This window comes from Lissotriton helveticus, chromosome 7 (genome assembly GCF_964261635.1).
Source record: "Lissotriton helveticus chromosome 7, aLisHel1.1, whole genome shotgun sequence".
NCBI lineage: Eukaryota > Metazoa > Chordata > Amphibia > Caudata > Salamandridae > Lissotriton > Lissotriton helveticus.
This window is the reverse complement of record NC_136068.1, coordinates 71,556,889-71,584,319: the sequence shown is the minus strand read 5'-3', so window position 1 is coordinate 71,584,319 and position 27,431 is coordinate 71,556,889. Positions and strand designations below refer to the sequence as shown.

Genomic DNA, 27,431 nt, shown 5'->3' with positions numbered 1-27,431 from the left:
TTTGAGAGATAACTGGGAATGTCTTTGAACAATCTGAGAAGCAAGAGGGGAGGATAGCTTCTGTACCTGGCCTATCTGCACTCCAAGGTCACCAGAAGGGAAGAAGATTGAATTAAAGAAGTGATGGAAAAACACAGAAACTTTGGAGAAACTGAACAAAACGTCACGTGATATCTTTTGAGAGGGGGTTGAATTTATCCTTTTTTTATTGTGCGCAGGGACAGAAAATCAGACTTATAGATTTTCGGAGGAGAAGGAGCATCTTGAGAATGAGCTCCATAGCTTTAAGCTATTCTGACTCATTTGACGTGAGTACTTCTAAGGAAGTCTACATGTGATTATATTGGGCGAAGCGGGGGACAAAAGGAAGAGATAGAAAGTCTGCTCAGAAGTGGAGAGGGAACCTCTGGATCTAGAAGTACCATATAACCAGACAGCAACAGAGGCTATCAAATACCACATAGTCCTAAAACGGGAGAATACAGTTTGTTAGCAACAAACAAAGTCAAACAGGCATACCTAGCCCAACAAAGGTGAATATATGAAGTAGAAAATAATGAAGGGAAACTACTGGCGTGGCTCAGAAATAGGAATCGATTTAGGGACCATATCAGAGAGGTCATAGGCCTGAAAGAATCAGAAATCACAGATAGTGAAGCCACAGCAGAAATTATGGCAGATTACATGCAGGGTTTCTATGCCGGAATATTGTCCCTCTGAAAGACCTGCCCGACTTTATCCAGGATTGGCCCAGCAGATGGATTGGGAAAGACCAAGCCCTAGAGCTAGAGGAGGGCCTGATAGAGCAGGACAAGCAGTTAGCTCTCTCGTAGTTACAATCAGGGAAACCGCAGGTCTAAACAGCATCCCACTAGAATTCATGAAGAACATGTCAGGCCAGATCCATAAACCACTACACAGGCTATATATTGAGGTACACCAAAGAGGTGAATGCCTCAGAGACGGGCGCAGCAACAGTTATGCCTATCCCCAAAGAGGGAATACATACAGATAGGTGGAATTCATATCGATCAATATCACCTCTTTATTCAGACACCAATATACTGGCCAATGCCTTGGCGAATAGGCTGAGTGGTGTGAGCCTAGGCCTGGTCCACACAAATCAAAATGGGTTCATTCCCCATAGGTCTGATGAAGCAGAAATGTAATTTCATTTGTATGGGTGCATTATAATCACACGTGTGGAGCACACTTGCATATAATCCTTCAACGTGTTAACATAAGGGGGTCGATTCCGATTCGGTAAAATGCCCTCCGAATAGCCGTACAGAGTTTTTTTCCCGTACGAATCGTATGTAGAACCGTACCCGTACGTACGATGTGTACCCACAGCAGTTCTCTGTGCGAATCATACCGAAGACCGTACAACTCACAAATCCGTACGAATCGCATTTGGAATGCGCAGTACGCGATGTCCGTACGGATTGAAGCTGCATTTTCCGACCCAGCAAGTACGAATCATATCGACAACACTCCGTACGACTCTTTTTCTACGGGAGGTTAAAACGTCCGTAAAAGCAGATTTCACCTCGAAATGCGTACGAAACGGACCCCCCGGGTACGGTGCGTACACCCCATCATTGCAGGGTACGGTGCATCGGGGTACTGTGCGTACACCCCTGGCTTTCAGGGGTACGTGCGTATGTCCCCGTACGTACACCCCATGATCGTAGGTGTATGGACCGTAGGGGTACGGTTCATACACCCCAAGGTCGTAGGTGTACGGTGCGTACACCCCGTGCGTACACCCCTTGATTTTAGGGGTACTGTGCGTATATGATTGTGTTGCCCTCCGTACGAATTGCTCAAATGCGACGTTTACCGTACGAATCGCGTACTGATTCCCCGGTCCGGATCGTACCTGGTGGGTCGTATGGCATTTTTACAAATCGTACGGTTCACTGTGCGGGTCGATGTACGGATTTACCCTTCATTTTTGGATGGTTCGCAATGATTCGGCCGGATAATACTACGCGATTCGGAAGGATCCGTACGATTCGTACGGAAACGGCTACAAATACGAATCGTCGTACGGATTCGTTTTCCAAATCGGAATCGACCCTAAAGTGTTAGGATCTTGAAATGTAATAATATAAAATGTGAAGTATTTATCTAATTGAATAGTAAACATGAAGAGTTGATGTAGAAACTAAATGTAACTAGCAGAAAACACTAACGTGAAGAATTTGTGTTGTGCAACGACAACCATTCATTATTGAATGTGTTTATTAATCGTGTCATTATACATGTAGGAAGGAATATTAACTGAAAGAGCCCTATTTCTATGCAGTTTTGTAAAGTTCATATGCCATTTCTCTTATGGTAGCTGAATCTTGTAGGCCTGAAATGCATTATCTCAATTGTACAGTATCAATCCCCAGTGTACAGTTGGATACAGGTGTTACAGGCACAACATCATCAAAGCTGGTTCCTTTTACATAATCCAGTCCTTTTTTGTCTTTTTCCGGCATTATTCTTTTCCACATTATTCGTCCTCTGAAACCTCCCCATCTAGATCACCTGGTGGGTCACATATGTCCCCTCTGAATTTGTTCCACGCCCCCCAGACTTTACTCCATTTCCGGGGACACCCCCTATTGACGAACACCGTTCTTTCAACAACCATAGCCTCGTCCATGTCTTTACACCATTGGGCCAGTGTCAGTATTTCGGATGTGCCCCATTTTTGTGCAATATTACGTTTGGCGAACATAATCCCCAACTTGGCCCAATCCTGCGCCTGATGAGTTAGGTCGTTTGGCTCCCAAACATTCAGCAAACAACGTCTGGGTTCCGGTACTAGCGAGACATTCTCTGTTTGGGAAATAGTCCTCATCACTTTTACCCAGAATTGAATGGCATTGTTAATGATTTTCTCCTCTCAACACTTACATGCTGCTTAAAAGAACCATAGGATTGAAGGTCTAGAACAGGTCCAGCACTTATGGGCCTGGGCCTCTCAGGTCCACTAAATTGTATCTCTGCAGATTATACAACGACATAGCTGCTGCAAAGGGGGTGACAGTTTCATTAGCAGTAGTTTCTCTAGATGGCAACAAAGCCTATGACCAAGTGGAATGGCCTTTCTCCTTGCAATAGTTGGTAAAATGGCCTTTGAAGAGCAGATATCTCTATACAGATATGGTAACCTGCTGTATCTGTAAGAGCGGGAGCTACCCCTAACAAGGATAGGGGAGATATTTGCAATCAGAGCACAAAGGCCCGAGATTAAACTGGGAAAAAATCCAGATATAGGAGAGCTGGGTGAAAATGATTGGAGGGACGCGCTGCGATTCCTGAAGAAGGTGGCAATAAAAGTATGGTACCACCTGATTTAATTGAAAATATTGCACAGAGTGTACTACACTACAGTACTACTGGATAAAATAGTCAGGACCAATGATGAGAGGTGTCTACATGCCTGCAGACAGAGCTGTACCTTCCTCTACATCCTATGGGAGTGCCCAAAACTTCAGACATTCTGGGAGGGAGTAATACAAGGGTTAGAGGCCACCGCCGTAATACATATAAAGGCGCAAGCACCACTAGTGCGATGAGGCACATGGAGAGAGTCAGATGCAACCTCAAATAAGAAGCTGCTATTCGATTTGATATTTATGCTGGCAAAAAGAAAGGTAGCACTCAAATGGGTCAATACCATATCCCCAATACTGAGTAACTGGGAGTGGGAGATGAATGTATGCTTTCCTCCGGAGAACAATGGTATCTAAGGGTAGAGGATGCCCTAAGGAAGAAATCGGAGTTAGGAAGAACTTTGGTTTACGATGAGACAAACCTGAGAATATCCTCCGGATACTAAGCCAAAGAAGACAGTTCTGCAAGAAAGAAAGACATTGCTTCGCCTCACAGTGAACGAAGTGCATGATGTGATCCTAAGAGAGAGGGAAGGGGGAGAGGGGAAGGATGGGTGGGTAATGTGGCCACCTGCACACCTGTTTGTTTTTCTTATGTTTAATGTAAAAAAACAAAAACATTGTTGGTCCTGTATTTTTACAAAAGCCCCTGTACAAAGGCTGCCCTCGCCTTAACCTGTTCCATAGTCTGGGGAACAGGAAAGTACGTATCAAAGACAGCTGTCAATCTACCTAGATAATCTGCGGTAGAATTTCTGCATTTACAATTAGTGATTTTAATCTAGGCTGTTTTGACTGGGTATACTTCCATTACAGCATTTTGAGATCCATTGCAGAATTCCATAAAGAGGCAGAGGTTCCAGAATGTATATAAGTAGCTGCCTTTTAAAGCTAGGTTATAGTAGCAGTTAAGGTTTAGATAAGGATGCTCCAGAAGGAGCCATGTATCTTCCTGCTCATCTCTGGTCCGAACCCGGATGACGTACTCCACATTCCATTCTTCCCACACGCCAACATTCCACTCAGCCATGTTTGCAATGAGACTCCTGAAAAATATTGAAAGGATACTATACAGCCCTTTTCCTTATAAAGAAAACAACATAAGTGTAACCCTACATACACCCCACTGCTCAAAAGACAACCTAAACATAACTTGTATGCCAACATTGCATCACTTAAAAGACAACCCAAACACAGCTTGTAAACCAGGAAACTCCTGCACTAAACAAAGACTTCAAAATACTTTGAAAGGAACAACCAATCAAACCACTCCCTTTTATTCAGATTGCTGTGCACTCAGCCTCCAACCAAAGGATCAATTAACACTATTCACTGTGCTTTTTTAAGGGATGTATGACATTACAACGCATGCTTTTACCACGCATGACTTTAGAACTCGGTTTTTACAACGCATGCCATAGTGCTTTGGGGCACTGGATAGTGAATAGTTTAATTTACTATTCCAACTCCAGTCCCCGTGGATAGTAGGGAAGGTGTTGGATAGTAAACTAAACCTATTCCCTATCCTAGAGCGCCCCCCAGCGCAATGCGTTGTAATGGTTTGCGTTGTAAAAGTTGCGTCGTAAAGGCACTGCGTGGTAAAAGTTGCGTTGTAAAGGATGTTTCCCTTTTATAGGAGACACCGACAACAAGCAGCACACACTGGTGTAACACCTCATTACTATTACAAATTGTAACAATATCCGCCATCTCGACTGCACAGCCTAAAGATAATACCATGAGACCAATATGTCCTCCCACACACCACAACCTCATGGCAGCCACTTACCCCCACACTGCACTTCAACAGAACAACAGCTGTTGTGAGCACACATGTTCCAACCCACCACAACAGCATGTCAACCATTCAATCACCAGGTACTCCAGTGCACCTCAACATCATAACATCAATTTCTACCTTACATTGGCTTTTTCCATGAAGCTAAGGTAAATAAATGTGAATTCTAACCAGAAGCTCGTCTTCGCTGACACTCCAGTTTGGGGCGTCCTAGTATTTTGACCGCCTTTGCTGCTGCATTCATCCCAGCCCTGCTTGAGGTGGGTTGGGAGCCTAGAGGCAAACAGGAGGATGAGGGGGATCTCTAGGGTGTCCAGTGGCCTAGTAAGGGTCCTCTGGACCCTAATACAAGCAAGGAAAATACCCCCACAGATCAGCCGAGTAGTAAGCAATAGCAATAGATGGGATGTTGTGAGTTCCTCACACCCCAAGACTTGTACACACAGGGGGCCTGGCAGGCCTAGGCTAATCAACATAGTGTCTGTCCACACTAACCTGTAATATTGTCATAAATATAATTCATGGGGGCCTGCCATAGTCAGGAAAGTGCACAAATCGAAAGGCTGGTGCTGCACTGCCTTGCTACCATTGAGCAAGGCAAAGGGAAATTAGGTCACAGCCACTCTCACTTTCACCACACAGCTGCATAGCTCTGCTGCATCATTTCAGATTCACTCCCAGCAGCAGCTCACACCCAGCCATCAGCTGCTGCCATCCTGCCTGACAACTGTCTTAAATATGGTGCTTGCAGTACTTCTTTCTTCAGTTTTTCATATGCCAACTGTTATGCTAATCCCACACTTGTAGTGCTTTAGCAAGCTTCTTAAAGGTTCAATGTTGCTGGTATAATGTTTCACAAATGAGAGATAACAGTTAACCCTTAGATTGAGGTGTTAATGCACCTCAAATTGCTTGGACATGGCTCTTCTTACGTTCGATTCCATCCTTGGTAATCCAGTATCCTAAACACTCCACCTCTTCACACTGGAATTTACACTTTGTGAATTTTAATGTCAAACCCTTTTTTCCCAGCACACTTAAGACATGAAAGATTCTTGTCATGGATGGTCCTAATAGTCTTTTCCAAAGATTAAGATATCATTCTGGAGAGCCCATGTATCACGATAGAAAGACTAATATATAGTTCGAAAAAGTCACTTTGCCAGCATGGGAAGACTGATTTTTTTTGGGAAATATATTTTTATTGCAGATATTCTTTTACACAGTTATGCCGGTCAACTATTATAACATCATCGATTGTCATCAAAGATACAGTAAAGATCTCATTACACAGCCATTTAGCCCACAACCCGGAGGTCGGGCGGCGATGATCAAGAATGGGACGTACCCCAGCATGGGAAGACTGATGCGGTGCTAACTAGGCCCAAAGGCATTCTGGGAAACTGAAACATCCCCTCTGTTGTCACAAAAGCAGTTAAATGTTTAGATTCCTCTTTGATTTTGATTTGATGATACACACTTGCTAGATCAATTGTTGAGAACAGAGCAGGTGTCAATACCATCTTGTGAAGATTTAGAAGAGGATCACTGTCTACCCAAAGTTTTTTATTTAGGCTCCGCGGATCAATGCACAATCTCTGTTTTTTTCTCAGTTTGCTTGAAATCATCACCAACGAAACCCAGGAGACTATGAGCTTCATTATAATGTTCATGCAAAAATCCTACAGCACATCTTTGAGCTTCGTTCTATATGATAATTGTGCCTTAAGGTCTATTCTCACCTGCAGTCATACCCGCTGCGCACGGCGAAAGGCCTTGTGCAGCGGGGATGGCTACAACATGGGGGTTTGGTTGCAGGGCCTGCATCTAAGCCCTGCACATGCAACCTGCTGCAGGTTGTATGACCCAAATGCCTGCGGCCAACCCCGCTGCACATGGCTTTTGGCCAAAGGTTGTGCAAATCGGGTATGGTGTATGGCCTGGCTACAGGCCAGATACTGCAGTAAATAAACCCTTTAGCCGTGCGCGGCAGAAGTTAGCTGCTCCATGGGGGTTATGTGCAAGGCCTGGATCTAGACCATTCCTAAATTCATACATCTTTTGGTTGCCTTTTCTGTCTGTGATGTAACACCTTAAGTGTCTAAGGGTATGCTCACTGTGTAATTGGAACTAAACTGCACCTGACTGAAGTGGGCCAAACAGAGAAAATGGTCTTGAGTTGCTTGTGTTCCTGTTCAGAGAAACCTGGCTTGGCAGTTTCTATTTGATTATGACCATAAGTGATTTGCATATGTCTGAGTGTACTCAGAGGTGACATGGTGGACAAAAAATATGTTGCAATGCTACTCCAGGTGATTGCCAGTGGTTAGACTATCTGTAAGCCTTTTGTGTGTTTGCTTGTCTACAAATTATTTACATTTGCCAGCATCCCTCTATAAATGTGCCCACCGATTTGTCAGACCCTTTTCTATTATTAAATTAGTGAGAAAATGTGCTGTGCAACTTGAACTACAAAAGAAGTGGAAATACATACTGTTGTATCATACCTGCAGTATTGGGTGATAGTTCTCAAGACTATGAGGTGGAATGTATATTTGGTTCTCATATCTATTTAATACCCTGGAGAATGGTGTAATGCCTCAGAATGATCCTCTCAGCTCGGCAATATTCTGCATACCACTAGACTGATGCCTTAATTCCATAAACAGTATCCAAAGGTACTAGGTCCTTTTTTAGAAGATCAAGGGGGCTGTTTCTTGGGGGGCAGTGTAACTGTCAGGGATATCAGGAAGCATCACACCAGCAGGGTGCCTTTACACAGGCATGTAGGGTTTAGACCCTCCTTTAAGTTCATAAGATGTCAGGCTTGGTATATAATGAGGATGGGAAAATAGATGGTACGTTAGTACTGGGCTGAGGACGGTAATTCTGGAGCCACACAGGTTAATGAATATTAATAATGAATGTGTGCCGTTATCCCGCAGTCTTTTTCCCTGCAGGGAATGACAACACGGTTGTTACAACGACCGCATTGTGATTCCACATACCATTACCCCACAAGTCGTAACATCGACTTGCGGAGGGGGGCACTGAATGTTGGAATAGTATAATTTACTATTCCAACTACAGCCTGTGCGGACAGTAGGGAAGGTGTTGGATTTTAAATCCAACACCTTCCCCACCCCCCGCAAGTCGTTGTTCCGACTTGCGGAGAAATGGTATGCGGAATTAAAACGCGGTAGTTGTAACGACCGCGTGGTGATTCCCTGTGGGGAAAAAGTTAGTGGTAAACGTTGTTTCCTATTAATGATCAGTGCACACACTGGGTAGGTGCCTGGCAACAGCCTCCAGATGTTTTGGCTGGCTTTGCTGCCGTCAGCTCATCACTCATCATTTACAATCCTTCCTTTTTGTCATTTTTTCCCTTCTCGGTTACCTGTCCCTGCTTGTCCTCAGTAACTCTTTCATCTCTCTTCTTCGATTTAATGTTACCCTCTTTTGTGTCTGTCAAGGCCATCTGCTCCCTGTCCTCTTTGATGCTCCATATTCAGCACCATATACAGAACTGTACTGCTGCTTTTCATCTCAGCAGCAATTCTGTAGTAAGTTAAGCAGCCCTCCTGCAAGATGGGCATGCTGTCTCTCTCCACTCCAGCAGCATTGTCTCCTGCACTCAGGCCTTTGGCTGCAGCTCTGGCTTCTGCTAAGACTTGGGCTAGTGACAATGTTTCCTCGCTGAGCTAGAGGTAACTTATAAAAGCCACTGGTTTGATACTTTCTCTGCTGAATAACAAAATGATCTTGCTGTTTCTTTGCCTCAAGCATGTCAGAGAAGTGATTCTGAGAAAATTCTAGGCTGCTGTTGACTCTGGCCCAAATTAGATCAGTGCTGTCTTCTTCATACTTTTTTTTATTGTTGCTCTAAATATTCTATTATTTTTTTAACTATCCATATGGTAAAATATATTGGTGTCCATTCCAAAAGGTAAATTCACATGTGAAAAATCTACACAGGTAAATTTACTCTTACACTTTTAAGTAAATGTACTAGTTTGGACTTTTTACAATTTGCTGGTGTAAATTTAATCCGTAATTGAGACAGAAACAAGGGAATACACTCAAATTTACGAGTATGAAGTTGCGACGGATAACGTTTCATACCTAGATAGATATCTACGCAGCTTGTGAAGATATTCACAACAGTAGTGGAAATCTCCGCCACCATAACGCACATCTATGCAACCGTAGTAGAGATCTCCCTACCGTAAAAAATAGGGAATATGCCTATAGTTTATTAATTTAAAAAACAATCTTTTATGTATTTAATTGCGAAATATAAATGTAAAATAACTTAAAATAATTATGTTTACCCTCTAACTATGAAAATAAAATGTTAGAGTACATTACTTGTTCAAAATACATGTTTACTAAATATTTTAAACATTTAAAATATATTATTGTATTTTATAAATCTTACTTTCTAATCAAAATAATATGAAAATTACTACTTTCCAGCAATTTTATTGTCATTATTTTTGACTTTATTTGTTATGGGCTGTTATAAGTACCTTACTTCATTATTTTCTATGGGAGTGTGTTGCAGTACCCGTGAGTGGTCGCATGTGGTGCTAGACTTACTCCACGGCTGGGCTGGAGTACATTTACTATCTTTTCGTCACCTTCAGAGACAGCAGGGCTCATGCAGGGTAGGATCGCGTACAGCGGTGCCGCGGCCCGCTAGGCTTCACCTCACAGAGGGGTCCGTCTTCAGCCTTAGAGGCATACGATGTTTGCTGCTGACATCTGCTGTAATCTGCAGGTCAAGCATTGAATCACGGCAGGAACATCCCCGGTTTTCATCCTTCTGAAGTCGATACGTTGAACACCATTAACGTGGGGTTAAAACTTTTATAATCTAAGCCTAGAAGAAATTTGGTACTAAGAGCTATTTAAAATTGCATATTGTTATTATGCATATTCCTATGTGTGCAATATTTTATTTTATTTCATTTTAAGAGTTTTATATAGCGCTGGCTAGACCCGGAGGTATCAGAGCGCTTTACATGAGGATCCACAATGTTACAAGGTTACATCAGTTACAAGTTACATTTGTTGCAAGAAAACATTTAAAGAGAATAGAAGACGAGATAAAAGGAGTGTAGAAGGGTAGGGGAGTAAGGCAGAAGGGAGATACGGCGGGGAGACGAAGGAAAGTCTGTCCAAAGTCCGGCTGGGTAGGTGACGGCCGAGGGGGAAGCCCACAGCCCATCTCCTCTATAGCTATCAAGGTAGCTCCATCGGGCATCGGTCAAAAAAAAAAAAAGCAACCGTTTTGCCTCTATTTTGCTGCCTATAACGAGAAACTGAATACGCTGATTCTGTTTTAAATTTCAGAAGTTCCATCTTTCACATATGGGTCAAATTACATCCAGCGCCCTGTAAACCGTGGGCTCCTGTAGGCGCCAGGGAAGCACGCAGAGCGCTTCGTGACCTTGTGAAGGTATAAAGTAATACATATAGGTACAACGCACAATGCAATACGTATTATGACAATGTAACAGAAATATTGTGAAAAGAGAAAGATCATTATTCCCGGGTGCAAAATTAAACTTGAGTGAAAAAAAAATATTTTTGCCCCATTCCTGGTTGAAAAAGCAGCAAAAATGGTGCAAAATTAATTTGCTGTTTTCTTTCCAAAGGTGCAAAACTTTAGGGGGCATATTACCAAGGGTGGCGATAGGCAATTATCGCTGGTTTAGCAGCTGTTTTCGGCCGCTAAGCGGCGATAATTCTATCGCTCTATCAGCATGATGTTAGCGACAGCTTTTAGGCGATAGCGAGCGGTTTGGGGGCCGCTTTGCATGTTAGCAATATTTATCGCTAATGACATGGAAAGTGGGCGTACACAACCTGTTAGCGACTGAAAGCAGTCGCTAACGTCGCTATCGCCTATTAGCAAGGCAGGCGTAGCGATGGAAATATTCCCGCTATCGCCAAAAACCAACGCCTGCTCAGACCAGTTCTTAGCCATGTTATCCAATGGGAGGTGGATAACACGGCTAAAAGCATTTCGTCGCTAATGCGTGAATATCGCTGTATTCTCAGCGATATTCACGCATTTCGCCGCTATCGCTGGATATTTTAGCACAATGGAGAAAAACGTTGCTAATAGCATGTTTTCTCCGCTAACATATCCAGCGATAGGCAGCGATAAATAAAATTGTCGCTAAGCCTATTTAGCGATAATTTCGCTACTTGGTAATATGCCCCTAGCTGTCATAGCCCTGCATATTTGGAACTGGACAAATGCACAAATCCCTCTCTCTTCATTTGGACCCTTGTCCTCCTCCCCGGGTTAAACATTACAGATCTCACTTCTCACCCACCGGTTCATGATTTTTGTCGTCATTACACTGAAGGTCAGTGGTCGCCTCCTCACATACCCGTCAGTCTCTGCCTGTTCCCACCACAGACATGCGTCGCCGGCCGCTCCTGTGCTGCGTGTGGTGAGTAAGGGCGACCTAGAGCAGACTGCACGAGGCACAACGTTTTGTCAGACTCATGCGTAACTTAAGTGTGAAAAAAATGAATTTTACATCTGTAAATTCAATTGTGAATTTCTATGAGTAGAATTTGCATGTACAGCATTGACACATTTCCACATAATTTACTCATCCGGATTTTCCACCCAGTTGGAAATCTACACTAAGAAATTTTTCCCACTAGGAGTACAAATAGAAATCAAGACTGTTGAAGGAATGCAGGAGGGGATCTGGAGTTCTTTGTGAGTCCATTAAAATGTGGAAACTTACTCCAGACACTGGTGGAGACCCACAGGAGTAAATACCTGTCTTTTAATGCTGCACTGTGGGAACTGGGCCAAAGCTGGGTTTGAAGTAGGCAGGTTAAATCACCCTATGTGTTTTTAATGCTATAATATTGGTTGTGATTCTGGGGTGAACGTTTTTGGGGAATGCAGATTTTCTACTTACATTAGCTGAAAAATGTTGTCTTGTTTGTGTTGTCCATAAAGTTCATAAGTAGTTTATCTGAGCCAATCAGCAAGTATTTTTTACTCTTTTTAAAACATGACAGCCCACCGAAATAGCTAAAAACAAAGCAAAGGGTGCGTGCAAAGGTTTGCAGTTATGAAGAGGTGGCTGTTTTGACTGACACGTTTCTGGTATATCCCTAGGAAAATGCATGTTTCCCTGAGAAAAAGTGCACACTCACATCCTCTCTGTGCCTTGTTTTGGAGGTGTGATCAGGCCTGGTAGAGCAACAACAAGAGCAAGTGTAATAAATACTGTATTACATAGGAACTTGTATTGTGCCATCCTACTGCTTATTTGGTAAACAACTTTTTCAGAATAATGGACTGAGTAGCTACTCCATTTATAAGTTATCAAAAGTTTAAGAATTTACAGAACTCAGAACATGTGTGTGTATAAATCAGCACTATACACCAAAAAGTACTCTAGTTGGGAGGGAAATATCTATTCTATTCCTGGGGGTATGTACTTAAAGGAAATATTCCCTTAATCAGACAAAATCCATCACCCACCAGTAAAGTGGGATGCATGCTTCCTCATAGGGCTCCTCCTCTCATTGGTCAAGTTGTGGACCAATGGGATGCCACCCCTACTGCAGTGAATCCCCTTCTGAGTTGTTCAAAGGTGATATCACCTACATTTGCACTGGTTTGCCTAACTCAGCAACTTTTTATAACATGGTATTGAATGTATATTACAATTGAATTATAACAGTAGCATCACCAGCAAACTAATATTATATACCAAACAAAAGCAAAGACATGTTGCTAACAATGAGAAAAAACAGATTCAATTATTTTAATAAAGTGGATCATAGTCTTGATGATCCAGTTGGGACTTTTTGAGTAGAAACATGTCACCTCATTATTACATGATCAAATTATTCCCTGGGTATTTTCAACCCTGAGCACGGGAGACGACAACCTGTATTTGCTTTTACTCTCCTTTCTTTCCCCCTCTGTTCCCACTGAAAGGATACCTCCACAGCAGCACAAACAAAGCGGCACTGAGAGCTCTCCTGTAATGAAGGTAGTAGCATAAAGCACTAAACGGTAAAGGTCCTGGCTATCTAGCAGAAAAACTCATTCAACACCCCCCCTGCAGACCCCTCCGTGCAGGAGAAAAATCCTTGCTCCTTGTCCCTCACATCTCGCATGGGTGGGAAGGCATTTTTCCACCTCGTCCCCTATTACTGGGATCAGCTCTCAATTCATCTCTGGAAAGGCCAGAGGATCTTTTATTGAAAAAGCTGTTAAAAATGAGCTTTTCTAAATTGCCCACATCTGATCTGCTATGACTGCTGCACCTCCTCAGCGCGGAGATACCACTCTGGGGGTGATTCGGGTGCTTTACAAGTAAATAAATAAATAAAGTAGGACACCTTGACCAATGTGAAGAGGAGAGATGTTGGAATGCGATTTATTAGGAGGGTTAAGTAGGTTCCTACCAGTAGTAATTAGGCTACAATCACAATATAGGGACCAGTCAAGGTCTCAATAAAGTATCCCCTTGCTCATCCCTAGGTAGCTGGCTTAATTTAGGAGACAAGTGTGTATAGCTTATAAAAACACTAATACGTTAAATAATACAAAGCATACAATAAAATTCCAACACCAATTAATAAAAACAGGAAACTTGCTTATGATTAAAATGACACTAAAAAGACAAATATCCAATGTAGGGAACCAGAGATATGAATTTGTAAAGATTAAATACTTAATAGTGTCTAAAAACAAAAAGAGACAACTTGGGACATCTGTCACGCTTGACCGGGACAAAGTCGTAGTTTGAGGCTGACTGGAATGGGGCACGAGTCGGATACACTGAGCAATAGGACCCCCTCAAGTTTTTACCTTCGGATTTATGGTCTATTATGATGTTGGGCGGATCGCCACCACCCGCATGGCAGTTAAAAGAGTTTCATATACATCAAATTTTCTCCAGTCAAATTCGTATTCACGTAATCATAAGCAGAACCTGGCCAAACCCATCCTCCATGGGCCATCATAGATTTAGGCAGGGAATAGAAATAAAAGTTTATGAATTCTGAGGTGGAGGTCCAGGGCAATGACAACATAGCCATATAATGCACCAGCACCTACTGAAAATGACACTAAAAATAAACAAGAACTTGCCTGTGGAAGGAGATAGCGACAGAATAAAATCTTTACAAAAATATCCACATAAAGTTAAGAATATTTAAAACAGGTTCCAAATCTTAAAATACTAGGGGGCCCATTACGATGTCGGGCGGATCGCCACCGCCATTGTGGCAGTAGCGATCCGCCCGACATTAATGCCCGCCCGCCACCCATTTCCCCCCTGCCATATTACTATGGCGGGGGGGACCGCGGCAGACATAAACACCGTCCGCTGCTTTTTCGCCCCGTTCGCCTTGGCGGAAAATGTTTAATATGGTGGCGGTGTCTATGAGACACCGAAAGCCATATTATGATGGGCTTCCTGACATGCTTTTCCGTGGCGGCGGCCAGTGTGGCAGGCGCATCCTAATGCCCAAGGCGGGACCGCCGCTCATATGGCGGCGGTCCCATTTTGCACGAGGATGGCGGGCGGGCAAAGTACGCCCGCCATCCTAATGGGGGCCTAGAGGTGCTTAAGAAAGTTTCCAAGCACAAGCACTAAAGCATGGCTTCTGGTGGTAGTTCTTAACCTCAGCAGTATCTCAAGCCTCGAGGATAAAAAATGATGACCATTCTTAACACCGTGTCTGGAGTGAAAGTCATAAAAGAATGTATAGGGGCCAGAGGAATCCAAGGTAAGAGAGTTGTAAAGGAAGTAATGATTGTTAAAAAGTTGACATGGCCAAGAATCATCATCATTGTGAAGAGTAACCCATGTAATTTGTTACACATTTTCACATTGATTCATAAATGTGCAGCCATCGGGGCTAACAACTCTCTAATGGTATGCTGACTAGGGGTGGGCGTAACTGGCATAAATATATCTAGCCTGAGTTCTCATAATTCCTGCAAAATTCCTCAGAATTATGCATAATTGTCTGAGAAACATAATCAGCATTTAGCACTATTGTGACCAGAGGATGCATTTTGCAATACAAAAATAGCACTAAATGCTACAGGACATGAATAGCAGTGCCCAGTACCTACTCGCTCTCTCTTAGTTAATTTTCCTGCAGTATTATTATTGCCCCAAATTACCCTTAATTACTGAAGATGGATTAATCACATAGTTTTAGGAATTTTGCATAACAAGTGCAATGCGTAATTACTGAAATTACCGTAATTACTTAAGCGTAGTTCAAATTTCTCCTAGGTTTACTGCTGACATGTATTGAAATCGGACTACAGCTGACATTTTTTTTTCAGTTTAGGAAATTTGTATTTGGTTTTAAGAGAAACACAATACAAGATAATAAAATAGTACATGAGAACCGAATGAGAAAGAACATAAGGCATAAAAAATGACTATAAAATAACGGTTCAGCAGGAAGTGAGAAGAGAAAAGAAAAAGAAAAGAGTGGAAAAGAGAAGAGAGAAAAAGAGACAAAAGGAGAAAAGGAAGAGAGGACAGTACAGGAAGAAAAAAGAAAAAGAAAAGGAAGAGAAAATCTGTATCGGAAGAAGAAGGAGTAAAAGCAATAGGAGAAAAAGGCTCAGCAATCAGTCAGGCGAAGTGAAAGAAAGATAAGTAGAAAAAGGGAGCCAGAGAAGGTCAGATTTAATTATTAAAGAGACAGAAGAGGAGGAAGCAATAGCAATCCTGTGTTCATCACAAATAAAGTTCCACCATGTAAGTACAGATAATTTGGAGTTATCCTTCCAACATGAGAGGATCACTTTAAAAGCAATAGCAATGAAAAGATCAAGTAATCGTGCACTAGGAGGAGCAATATCTATATCATCGGAATCAGAGCCTAAAAATATACTTAAAACTGATAACGGAACGGAATAATGAAACATACGCATGCAAACATTCCAAACAGAGTTCCAGAAGGAAAAAACAGAGTGGCAATCATATAGTTGATGCATGAGCGTACCTGTATGAGAAGAACATGACCAACAGAGAGAATTGGAGGAAGGTGAAAATTTAGCAATACTTACAGGAGTGATAACAGCTCTATGATAAATAAAAAATAGTGATTGAGTAATACGAGCCGCTACAGAAACTTTAAACAATTTACACCAAATACGATCCCATACATCAACAGGTAGAGAAACGGATAAATCAGTTTCCCAGGCGATCTCAGAAGCTGATTTAGGTCGATCAACAACATTTGATAATAGTATTTTATAAACAAGGGCAGCTTTGGGTTGATGACGGGAGAACAGTGTGTAAAGGGGAGTGGAAGGAGAAAAGGACGGAAGGGCACCAAAAGGAGGAAAGGTTGACAAGTGAGAGGTTATAGCAGTAGTAATAATTGTGTATTCCTTGAGACAAGATGCAGGCAAGTCGTACAAAGTTTGCAATTCAAGAAAAGAGAGAATGGAAGTATCGGAAAAAAATTGATGAACAAATACAATATCCTTTTCCTTCCAATACTTGTAGTAGAAAGATTTGCCTTTATACTTGAGGAATTTATTATACCATATACAAGAGGATAAAAAACACTGAAGAGGAGATAAGTCTTTAGAAAACACATCATGTAGCAAAGATTGTGAATGTTTTAACACCGGGTGTTTGGCCAAAAATGAACAGTTGGACATAAAAACGGTGTGTTGAAATGAAAAATCCTTCAACAATGAACGTTCAAAAGCAATCCATTTGGGTAAAGGGGCATCAATAAAATCAAATGCTAAAGAAAAGGATTGTTTAATTAGGAAGGCAGAGTGGTACGTTTTAAAATTAGGAAAGCGGACCCCACCTTCATTCTTGGGACGAATGAGTTTGTGAAGAGCAATGCGAGGGTGCTTATTATTCCACAAAACTTAGGCGCAAATGGAATTGAGGCGTGTAAAATATGAATTTGGAATTTTCATGGGAAGCATCGAAACAGTGTAGAGGATGTGTGGCGTAATCATCATTTTAATGGTGTTGAGTCTACCCCACCATGATAGGAATAGGGGAGACTAGAGTTTGAGGAGGGATTGTATCTTTTGGGTAAGGGAAGCAAAGGTACGTTTGAGAGTGTCAATGAGGGATGAGGAAAACCAAATACCAAGGTACTTAATTGTGGAAGGACACCACGCAAAATCAGTTGAATCAAACATGTATTGATAACAGGTAGAGTTTAGGGGCAAGACTTCCGTTTTAGATAAATTAAGTTTATAGCCTGAGACAGAGGAATATAAATGGACTTCGTTCAAAAAGGGGGGAAGGGATGTAGTGGGGTTGGCCATATAGACTAAGATATCATCCGCATGAGCAGATATTTTAGTTTCAATGGATGAGAATTTGAATTCATTTATTGGGGGTTGGAACGGATACGTTCCAGAAAGGGCTCAAAACAAAGTATAAACAATAACGGGGAGAGCGGGCAACCCTGTCTTGTACCCCTAGACAGGGGAAAAAATCTCAAAAATTGGTTAATAACAAAAATACTGGCACGGGGGTCAGAATAGAGGAGTTGAACCATGGGAATAAAAGAGGGACCAAACCCAAACCATTGCAGGGAGCGGAACATGAATTGCCAATTAATACGGTCAAAAGCTTTCTCCGCATCAAGGGACAGGGCTGCGAGAGGGGCTTTAAATTGTTTACTATGAGAGATGACATTGGCGAACATACGAGCAATGTCAGAGGCAAGTCTGCCTTTTACGAAACCAACTTGGTCGGTTTTGATCAAAAGGGGAATGATTGAATCAAGACGGGAGGCAAGAATTTTGGCAAAAATTTTACAATCATAGTTGATTAAGGAAATAGGGCGGTAATTTTTACACTGGGAATGGTCTTTGTCTGGTTTGGGAATAATAACAATGAGGGCATCCAGGAAAGACCCGGAGGCTTTAGCGTCGGCAATGAAGGAATTAAAAAGATGGAGCAGCCGAGGCACAAAAATGTCATGAAACGCAGAGAAAAACTCAATTGGTAGTCCGTCAGGGCCAGGAGCCTTTGATTTTTTCAAAGAGTTGATAGCCTTAAGGATTTCCTGAGCAGAAATAACGTTCTCTAATTGACCAAATGGAGGAGGGGGGAGAGCATAAAAAAAAAAGATACATTTTGGGCGGTGGGGTGGGTGTCATCAGTATAAAGGGAACGATAGTAGTTATTGAAGACTTCCGCAATATCTTCATCGAATGTGACAAGTTTGATTGTAGATTCATTTAGGATAGGGCCCACAGATTTACGTTCATATTTAATTTTTAGGTAATTTGCTAGCATTTTACCAGCCTTATTCTGACCCCCATGGTATTTGGATTTGGATTTGATTTTCAAGAGGGTGTTACAGGCTTCTACTGTAGCAATTTTATTCAGTTCAGATTTTGCTTTAATCAGATTGTGGAGGGCGTCGGCATCTTTAGAGGAGAAGTAGGAGTGTTCCAGTTGTTTAATGTTTTGAAGTTGATCTGTATATTTAGTTCTGTTAAGTTTCTTCTTCTTAGACACATATGAAATTACAAAGGCTCGCAGAGAGGCTTTGAAGGCATCCCAATTGTTGGAAATGGAGGTGTCATCCGGATTGTTAAGGGTAAAGAACTCAGTAATAAAGTTCTTAACCTCTTTTACAAACACAGCATCAGACAAAAGAAAGGTGTTCAATTTCCAGCGACTAAACTTGGAAGAGGTAAGGGAAAGGTCAAGGGTCGCATGTACGGGGCGTGATCCGAAATAAAAATAGAGCCAATATCGGACCTCTGGAGGGCTGGGAGTAGAGATTTACTTACTAGGATATAGTCTATCCTGGATCGAGTGTGATGGACATTCGAAAAGAAAGTGTATTCCAGGGAGTCAGGATTACAGGATTTCCAAACATCGTATAGGGGGCGGGAGGCAATAGCCGATTGAAAACATTTATGAGTTTTATCAGGATGGAATTTGCTTGATGAGAGTCTGTCTAAAAAGGGGTCCAACCATTGGTTGAAATCTCCAGCAATCACAATATTAGGACAGTTAATGGAGGAAATAAGAATTTTAACATCAGCCCAAAATTTGGGGTCAGGGCGAACAGGACCATATATATTTAATAGAACCATTGATTTGTTATGGATCACAACCTTAACTAGTACCCAGCGACCCTCAACGTGCGACTGAGAGAATAGAATCTGGACAGATAAACTTTTATGAAATAGAATCACAACACCCCCTTTTTTATTTACAGCAGGAGAAAACACAACCTGGCCCACCCATTGCCTCCTAAGCTTAGAAGATTCTACATCTGAACAGTGGGTCTCTTGGAGAAAAACAACCTGCGAATTCAACTTGGATAAATGGGACAATACCTTTTGAAGTTTGACGGGGTGTCCAAGACCACGAACATTCCACGTTACAAAGTTACACACGTTGGAGGGTGAGGAAGGGGGGAAAAAACCTGGATCCAACACACTTCACGAGAACAACTACAAAAAAAGACACAATAAACAAATGTATTACATAAGCATATGATAACAAACAAACGCATATTAACCCAAAAAAGAACGTCCATGAATACGGAGAATAACAAGATAAAGAACAGGAGTCGAGGAATAGGAATGAGGACTTGAAAGAGGGTACAAGAGGGGGAAGGTAAGAAAAGATGGTAGAACAGGAAGGTGCAGACTAAGAGGAAGAGAGAGAAGAGAGAGATAAGGGAAAAGAGAAATGTAGACAGATCAAAGCAAGAAAGCCAGATCTGAGAGGAAGAAGAACACCAAGACATCAGGAGCGGGAGGACGCCGAGGGGAATACAGACCCCACGGAGCTGCAGGAGAGCAAAAAGGGGCTGTAGAAAGAGGAGAAGATAAGAAAAGCCTCAAGTACAGAATGATGTAAAGGGAGAAAACACGATGAAGCAAGAACATTTACACCAACAAAAGAAATGTGAGAGATAGAAGAAGAAAAAAGAAAAGTCAGCCATTGTTAGTGTCCATCCTAGGTGAGGAAACACTTTGGAGGTATTCGCGGAGCTTCTGAGGATCTTCAAATGAGCGGGTGCGGCCATTATGAGTAATCTTGCAGAAACAGGGATGAAGGATTCCATATTGAATGTTCAGCTGTCGCATTTGCGGGCGAAGATTCAAAAATTCCTTACGTCGGGCGTTGGTCGCATTTGAAAGGTCTTGAGAGATAAAGATATTATGGCCCGACCATATGAGGCGACGTTTGAGTCTGGCAGCTTTGAGGACAGTCAGTAACTCAGTAAATTCGAGAAAAAGAATAATAATACCACGAGGTTTAGTTGGATTGGATTGAAGACGGCCTAGGCGATGAGCCCTCTGGATATTAAGGGCATGAGAGGCAGGTTGAAGGTCTAAAAGTTCACGTAAGAGTCTACGAATGAAGGCCACCATGTCGGACCCCTCAAGATTCTCCAGAACCCCATAAATACGTAGGTTATTTCTACGATTACGATTTTCAAGGCCCTCCGTATGCAGCTTTAGCTGTTGAATTTCCTTTTCCAGAAGAGGTATTTTAGTAGATATATCTTGAATATCACTAACACGTTGCTCCATATTCAAAACCTTGCCCTCCATAACGAGCCATCGTTCTTCAATTTGTTTGAGCTGTTCATTAGTGGCAGACATGAAGGGTTGGAGACCGCGTACCTCTTCCAGGATGGAGTCCAAAATGGGGTTCGAGGAGGAATGAATTGGAGAAGGGGGGTCATTCTTGAGGCGTTTTGGGTTGGTGCCGGTGTGTGAAGACTTCAAGCTGCCTGCGTCATGAGCCATTGCGCAGAGCAAATGAACACACCAGAGAGAGAAAAGGAGCGCAGGTGCCAAAAAGAGGTATAAACGTCACCAGTCACAGAAGTAAGGACCAGGAGGTAGAGTAACCAGACCTGAAAACACCAATCCAAAGGCAGGAATCAAGCAATAGGTACAGTCTTGTCAGATAAGGCACAAGTAAGGCGGGCGCTCAGACTCCACATAAAAATAGGGTAAAAAGATCCTCAGAGAGCCAAAAAAGAGAAAGCAATTGCCAGAACAGCAAAGCGTTCATCAATAGTACTTGAAGAAAGGGCCAGAGATGTAATATCAGAGCAGGATACAAAAAGAAGAGGAGAAAAAATACATAGCTGCGCAAAAAATGGTAAAATGGCGATTATTTCCTCATAGAAGTAGGATAATGAAAGCAATAGAGGGATTTATCCATTTGGAGGACAGTCTGCAGAGCAATTACGCCATACCTTGACAAGCAGAAGTAAATTCGGGCCGTTGGTGAGCAGCAATATCGCACCAGAGATGCCACGGAGATTCGTGAGGAGACGCGGGCTCAGCGGCACAAAATGGCGGCCGCCCGCGTCCCGATGCAGCAGAGAGGGTGCGACGCCGAAAACACCTGAAAATCGGCTTCAAATGGTCCGAGGAGGGAAGATATCAGAGCGGACCATGTTCCGCTGATAGAGCACGTCAAAGGCCGGCCCCAGAAGAAAGAAAGCAGAGGCAAAAATCACTGAAGAAGCCCGCAACTCTCGGGAGCTCACGGGATGTCCGCCATTCCACGACGGCGCGTAAGCCACGCCCCCTGACTACAGCAGACATAATTTATTATAATATTGATGGTGGACCATTGATGTGTCTGCCTAGTACGTTGAGAGTGCTGTTTTTCCACAGTGAGACTAATGTTGCTTCTCGACAGAATCATGGAATTGTGATTAAATCTCGAGCACCTTACAACTCAGTATAAACAGATCCACATCACACAGCATTTGTGCATAAATAGTGTGCTTTATTTTACAATTTCAATATCTCCGTGCATTTCCCAGTGGAGCTGTATATGTTGGTCATTCTCTGCAAAGCATCGATCACTCAGCAGAATATTTAGATAAAGGTTGACTGAGAAATGCCACGCACGGATCACTGACAGAATATCGAGGAGCAAAATATCGACCTGCCAAAATATCGTGGACAAAATATAGAATGCCAGAATATCGAATTCCTATCTGCAAACAGGTAAGTACAAAAATATTGAATACAAATTATTGTTGTAAATAATATAGTTATTAAAAATATTTAATTTTTTAAATGTCTTAAAAGTAATGTAAAATTAATAAAATAATAAATATGATTAACTAAAACATACTCAAAAATACTTAAATAACCTTAGAATTAATGAATAATTAACGTAAGATAAAAAATAAACATGCATTTTTATTTTTTAATACATATATATGTTAACTTAATATTAATAAAAAATATTAAATGTTTTTAGCGTAGGATAGCGGGAGGGTAAAATTTACTATTCACACTCCAGTAAGTGCAAGAGTAGGGAAAGCATTGGATAGCGGGAGGGTAAAAATGACTATTCCCACTACAGGGAGTGCAACAGTAGGGAAAGCGTTGGATAGCGTAGGGCTAAAAATTACCATTCCCACTCCATAGAGTGCAACAGTAGGGAAATCGTTGGATAGCGTAGGGGTAAAAATTACTATTTCCACTCCAGAGAGTGTAACAGTAGGGAAAACGTTGGATAGTGTAGGGGTAAAAATTTCTATTCCCACTCCAGAGAGTGCAACAGTAGGGAAAGCGTTGGATAGCGGGAGGGTACAAATTACTATTCCCACTCCAGTGAGTGCAACAGTAGGAAAAGTGTTGGATAGCGGGAGGGTAAAAATTACTATTCCCACTCCAGTGAGTGCAACAGTACGGAAAGCACTGGATAGCGGGAGGGTAAAAATTACTATTCCTACTCCAGTGAGTGCAACAGTAGGGAAAGTGTTGGATAGCGTAGAGGTAAAAATAACTATTCCCACTCAAGAGAGTGCTACAGTAGGGAAAGCGTTGGATAGCGTAGGGGTAAAAATTACTATTCCCACTCCAGAGGGTGCAACAGTAGGGAAAGAGTTGGATAGCGTACGGGTAACAATTACTTTCCCCACTCCAGAGAGTGCAACAGTAGGGAAAGTAATGATTTAATATTTAAATAAGAATACATTAATTATCAATACCAATAAAAAATGTATTAAAATTCATTACCAATGACAAAATATTTAATAATTAATTAATTATAAATTGTTGTAAAGAATTCGAGTGCTGCTAGCATTTGTAGGAAAGGAGGACGGTAGATGATTCCTATGTTGGGCTCCACGGTATCCATAATGATGAAATGGGCTTTGGATGGTGCCCATATTGAGCCTGTATATCTATTGGATCTCAAGCGAACTCATGTTTATGTGTTCCCGCCCCTTACACAGTCAATCCTGGCTGCGCTATTTAAGGTCATTGTGTCACGGCATGGTTGCCACCATAGTGCATGGTTTATTGTAGCAGAACATGAGTCTGCCAAGCATGATATAGTGGCCCAGCGGTGCTACATGCATGGTGGTGGACCTGGGAATGAAAGTGTGAACTGCAGCAATCAATCTGTGTGGACTTCACCTGTCCATGGCTCTCTATGTAAGTCTGGCCCTGTAAGTAGGGGTGTGTGTGTGTGTGTCTTTATGTTTTTTAGCTCAAACAGTGCATGTACTATGTTTTGTATTGTTTTACAGCTTTTCTTTCATTACTTACACTTTCAGGAATTTTGTAACAGCTGCTTCTAACTGGAACTATTTTCCACTGGTTTTCAATGACCTCTCATGCTTGCAATTGGACATTATTTACCACGTGCAGAATTTTTTGCATGTGGTAAATATCACATATGGCACATTGTATGTGCATTAAATCTGGATGGATGGATGGGGCGGCGGCCAATTAGACAAGTGAAATGATGATTAAGTAAATAAATGGATGGAATACTAAACTGATATGATTCTGTGGTCAGAGTACTCAAATGCCCCCTTCAAGCTTCACATAATGTTTCTGTTTCAGGGTTGTACTGTGCCTGCTGCACAGGTCCAGCGAGGCAATGAACATAATGCCACAGACTCATATTGGCAAGATCTCATATGTACTCAACAAAATGTGCTTCGAGAGCCAATCCTGCAACCAGACGTGGTACCTAACTGTGGCACACGGCTACCGGATCAAACTCCACTTCACTCATTTTGATATCGGTGGAAATGAAGGCTCCTGCCACAACTTTTTGAAGGTGATTCTATAAAGACTGTCTCCCCATCTTCAACTGATAAATCCCTTTCATTCCCCCTATCTATACCATACTTCAAGAAGATTCCCTTCCAAATCAAATCCCTGCCAAGGTGACCTCTTACTAGAACATTCTGCTTATCCCCAGAATTAGTTCTCCTCAGCTGACAAATTCTTCTCATTACCTCCATCAAGGTGATCTCCTTGCAGAATGTTCTCTTTGTCTCTCTCATTTGAAGAACCATCGCCTTAACTCCAGTGTTAGGTTGAATCGGTATTTGAATATTGTCCACCTCCTGTCCCTCTTCACTTCTTTTCCAGCTCAATGATGCTGCCTTCAGGAGATCTAAGATCAGAAATAGAAAGGACACCGACGTGTGTAGCAAAGGCTAATTCATGTGCATGTATTGCTGTGCCTGTCTAGACAGAGCTGACATTTTTGGCCACATACTTATCCTGATGCATTTCCTCAAAATGATCGCCATTGATGAACCAATCTTATCTGTCCTTTTAATCCTCAAATAGAACTTTCTCTAATCCTTTCCATTAGAAAGATTCAAATCAATACCTATCTCCCATTCACCTCTGAATTGGTGTAGTGGAGAGAGGTTTTTATCAGGCCAGTGATGCTAAAATAAAAATCACTTTTACAGGGACAAACACAATATAAGTGTGGGGAGATCTTTTTTCATCAGAAAACTTTACCACAGCAGCAATGACATCTAGAAGTAGATACATAATGGAGACAAGGATTAAGGTCTTCATCAGATATGTGTTTTTATAGCAGAGCCATCACCATCTTTCTCTCTCCCTACAGGTGATGGATGGATGGAACCCGTCAATCATCCTCTGCGGCAAGCAAAATGTGTCCTCTGGTCAGGGCAGCCAGGCTCCTCTGGTCTTCTTCTCTTCTTTCAATGCAATGACAGTGGCTGTCCATTCAAGCAACCAACAGCGAGAACTCTTGGGCGGTTTCTCTGCGCACTACACAGCAGTCGGTACAACTCTTACTTTGAGATTGCTATGCAAGGCACTAGGTGGAGCTTCTTTGATGGGACATGCTAAGAACAATTTATCACCTCAAAATCAGTTGTGCTGCCTGACTCCTGTGTTGTCCTTCATTATTTTAGACAATTTGTAGATTATATTTTTTCTTGTCTGTCATCAGACTTCTAACATTCACGTTCCAACAGGTTACCCATTCCACACCAATTACATGTAAGGTCGGCCGGATCGCTCAGTGAATTAGTGGATCTGTTGTTAGAGACTTTGGGCCAGATGTAGGTAATGAAGATTTATCAATTCTAAAATACAGAATTTTAATGATTCTGTATTTTAGAATCAGTAAATGGGATGTAGGTATTTATTCGGTATTTACCGAATTGGTAAGATTCGGTCCGATTCGGTAATTCCCATTCATTCCTATGGGCCTGGAGGCCCATAGGAATGAATGGGAATTACCGAATCGGTAAATACCGTTTCGGTAAAAGGGGGAACACATTGAAGGGTGGCAGGGTGTCACTTTGACATCCTGTTGCACCCCTGAAACGTGTGTGTGTGCACATGTGGCACACATACATGCCCTAAGAGCATGTATGTCTGCCACATGGCACAGTTGAAAATGAACAGATTTGCATTTTCAAAGGCATTCGTTATTTACCACCAACTTATACTTGGCTGATGTGGCCAATGTTGTGGCTGCTTTGATGGCCCCAATTGCAGCTGTTGTTTCTGCTTGTATTATCTGCGTGTGCTGCTATTGTTCCTTCTATGGTCAAAACAGTGGTCAATGCTGGCTTTTTTAAATTGCTACCTGCCCTTCATGGGGCAGCTGTGTTTACTGCTGCGGACCCTGCTGTGCTAGCAGCTGCTGCTATTGTTGTCCTTGCCATGGTTGCTGTTGTGGTCACTTCTGTGAACCCCGCTATTGTGGTAGTTGTGGTTGTTGCTGCAGTTTCGGTTGTGGGTGTACGCTGTCAACACAAGGAGTGTCGGGAGGGGAATTGGAAGTGTGATGCAGAAGGGGACTACTTTTTAACTAATTAAAAAAACGTGCAGACAGTAAAATTATACAAATCAACATGGGAAGCCCCTCCCTGTATGCTCTATATTTTAATAATTTATAGCTTTATCACATGAGTTTTGGCAAACCACCCAAGCTGTCTGCAGCCAGACATAAAACTGAAATACTTTCATTGACGTGCATCCGCCAGTAGCTCCAAGCACTTCTGAAATAAATCTTCTCCTATGCATTAAGTGGCAGATTTACACGCAAAAGATGCGCCATGTTGCGGGGTATTTACAACGTGACGCATCTGGGAGATGCGTCACGTTGTAAAGCCTTGCGCCAGAAGTAGGCGTTCCTGCGCAGGGGGGGGGGGCATTCCAGCACAGGAACGCCTTCCAAAAGTGGCTGAGTGAAATCTACAAGATTTCACTCAGTCACTTTTGAGCCCATGCTGCGTCATAACCCTGTGCCTGCTTGAAGCAGGCGTAAGGATTGACGCAGCATTGTAAAGATAGGGCCCCCCAGAGCATTGTTGGAGCTGCGTCACGATTGCGTCAGAACTCCAGCAATGCGCCGCCTTTACGGCACAGATGCGTCACGCATCTGTGCCGTTTTTGCCCCATGGTGCGCCGCATTGTAAATGCGGCGCATCCATGGGTGCGGAGCCGTGGAGCACAATAACTGGCGCATCCCTGCTGATATGCAGGGATGCGCCAGTTATTGTAAATCTGCCCCTCAGAGTTCCAAAAATGCATTTCTTTGTGGACTAAATGTGCCATGCATCACGTTTTAAAATATCGATTAAATAAAGTATAAACAGATGGACTGGATGAATAGAGTCGTGAAGAGGGGATGTTTGACATATGTTGAGAAATCACTCATTAAATATTTCTAGCCAGTTAAAACTTCATGATGCTGTCACCGACTAAGAAACACATTTCAGCTGGTTTCTAATATGTATGACCAAAACTATTAATATTGAACTCACAGTATTGTTAAATACTGTGAATTTTGCAGCGAATTTTCCAGAAGCATGACTTCCATTGGCACATTATTCTGGTTCTGTCATTCGAACGGTTAGCACTCTAGATATGTATTAGATCTTCTGTGGTTGACATACTGGCCTGACTCTGA

General features: G+C 42.3%; 1 pseudogene across 1 annotated transcript in view; it reads left to right on the top strand.

Moving 5' to 3' along the window:
* Positions 1 to 11,580: 11,580 nt before the first annotated feature.
* LOC144768091 (complement C1r subcomponent-like) overlaps positions 11,581 to 27,431 on the top strand; it is a 29,798-nt pseudogene continuing 13,947 nt past the window's right edge. Inside the window, exons 1-3 of the transcript XR_013598468.1 lie at positions 11,581 to 11,660; positions 24,074 to 24,293; positions 25,107 to 25,287. The product of XR_013598468.1 is annotated as a complement C1r subcomponent-like (transcript). The remainder of the gene's footprint in view (positions 11,661 to 24,073; positions 24,294 to 25,106; positions 25,288 to 27,431) is intronic.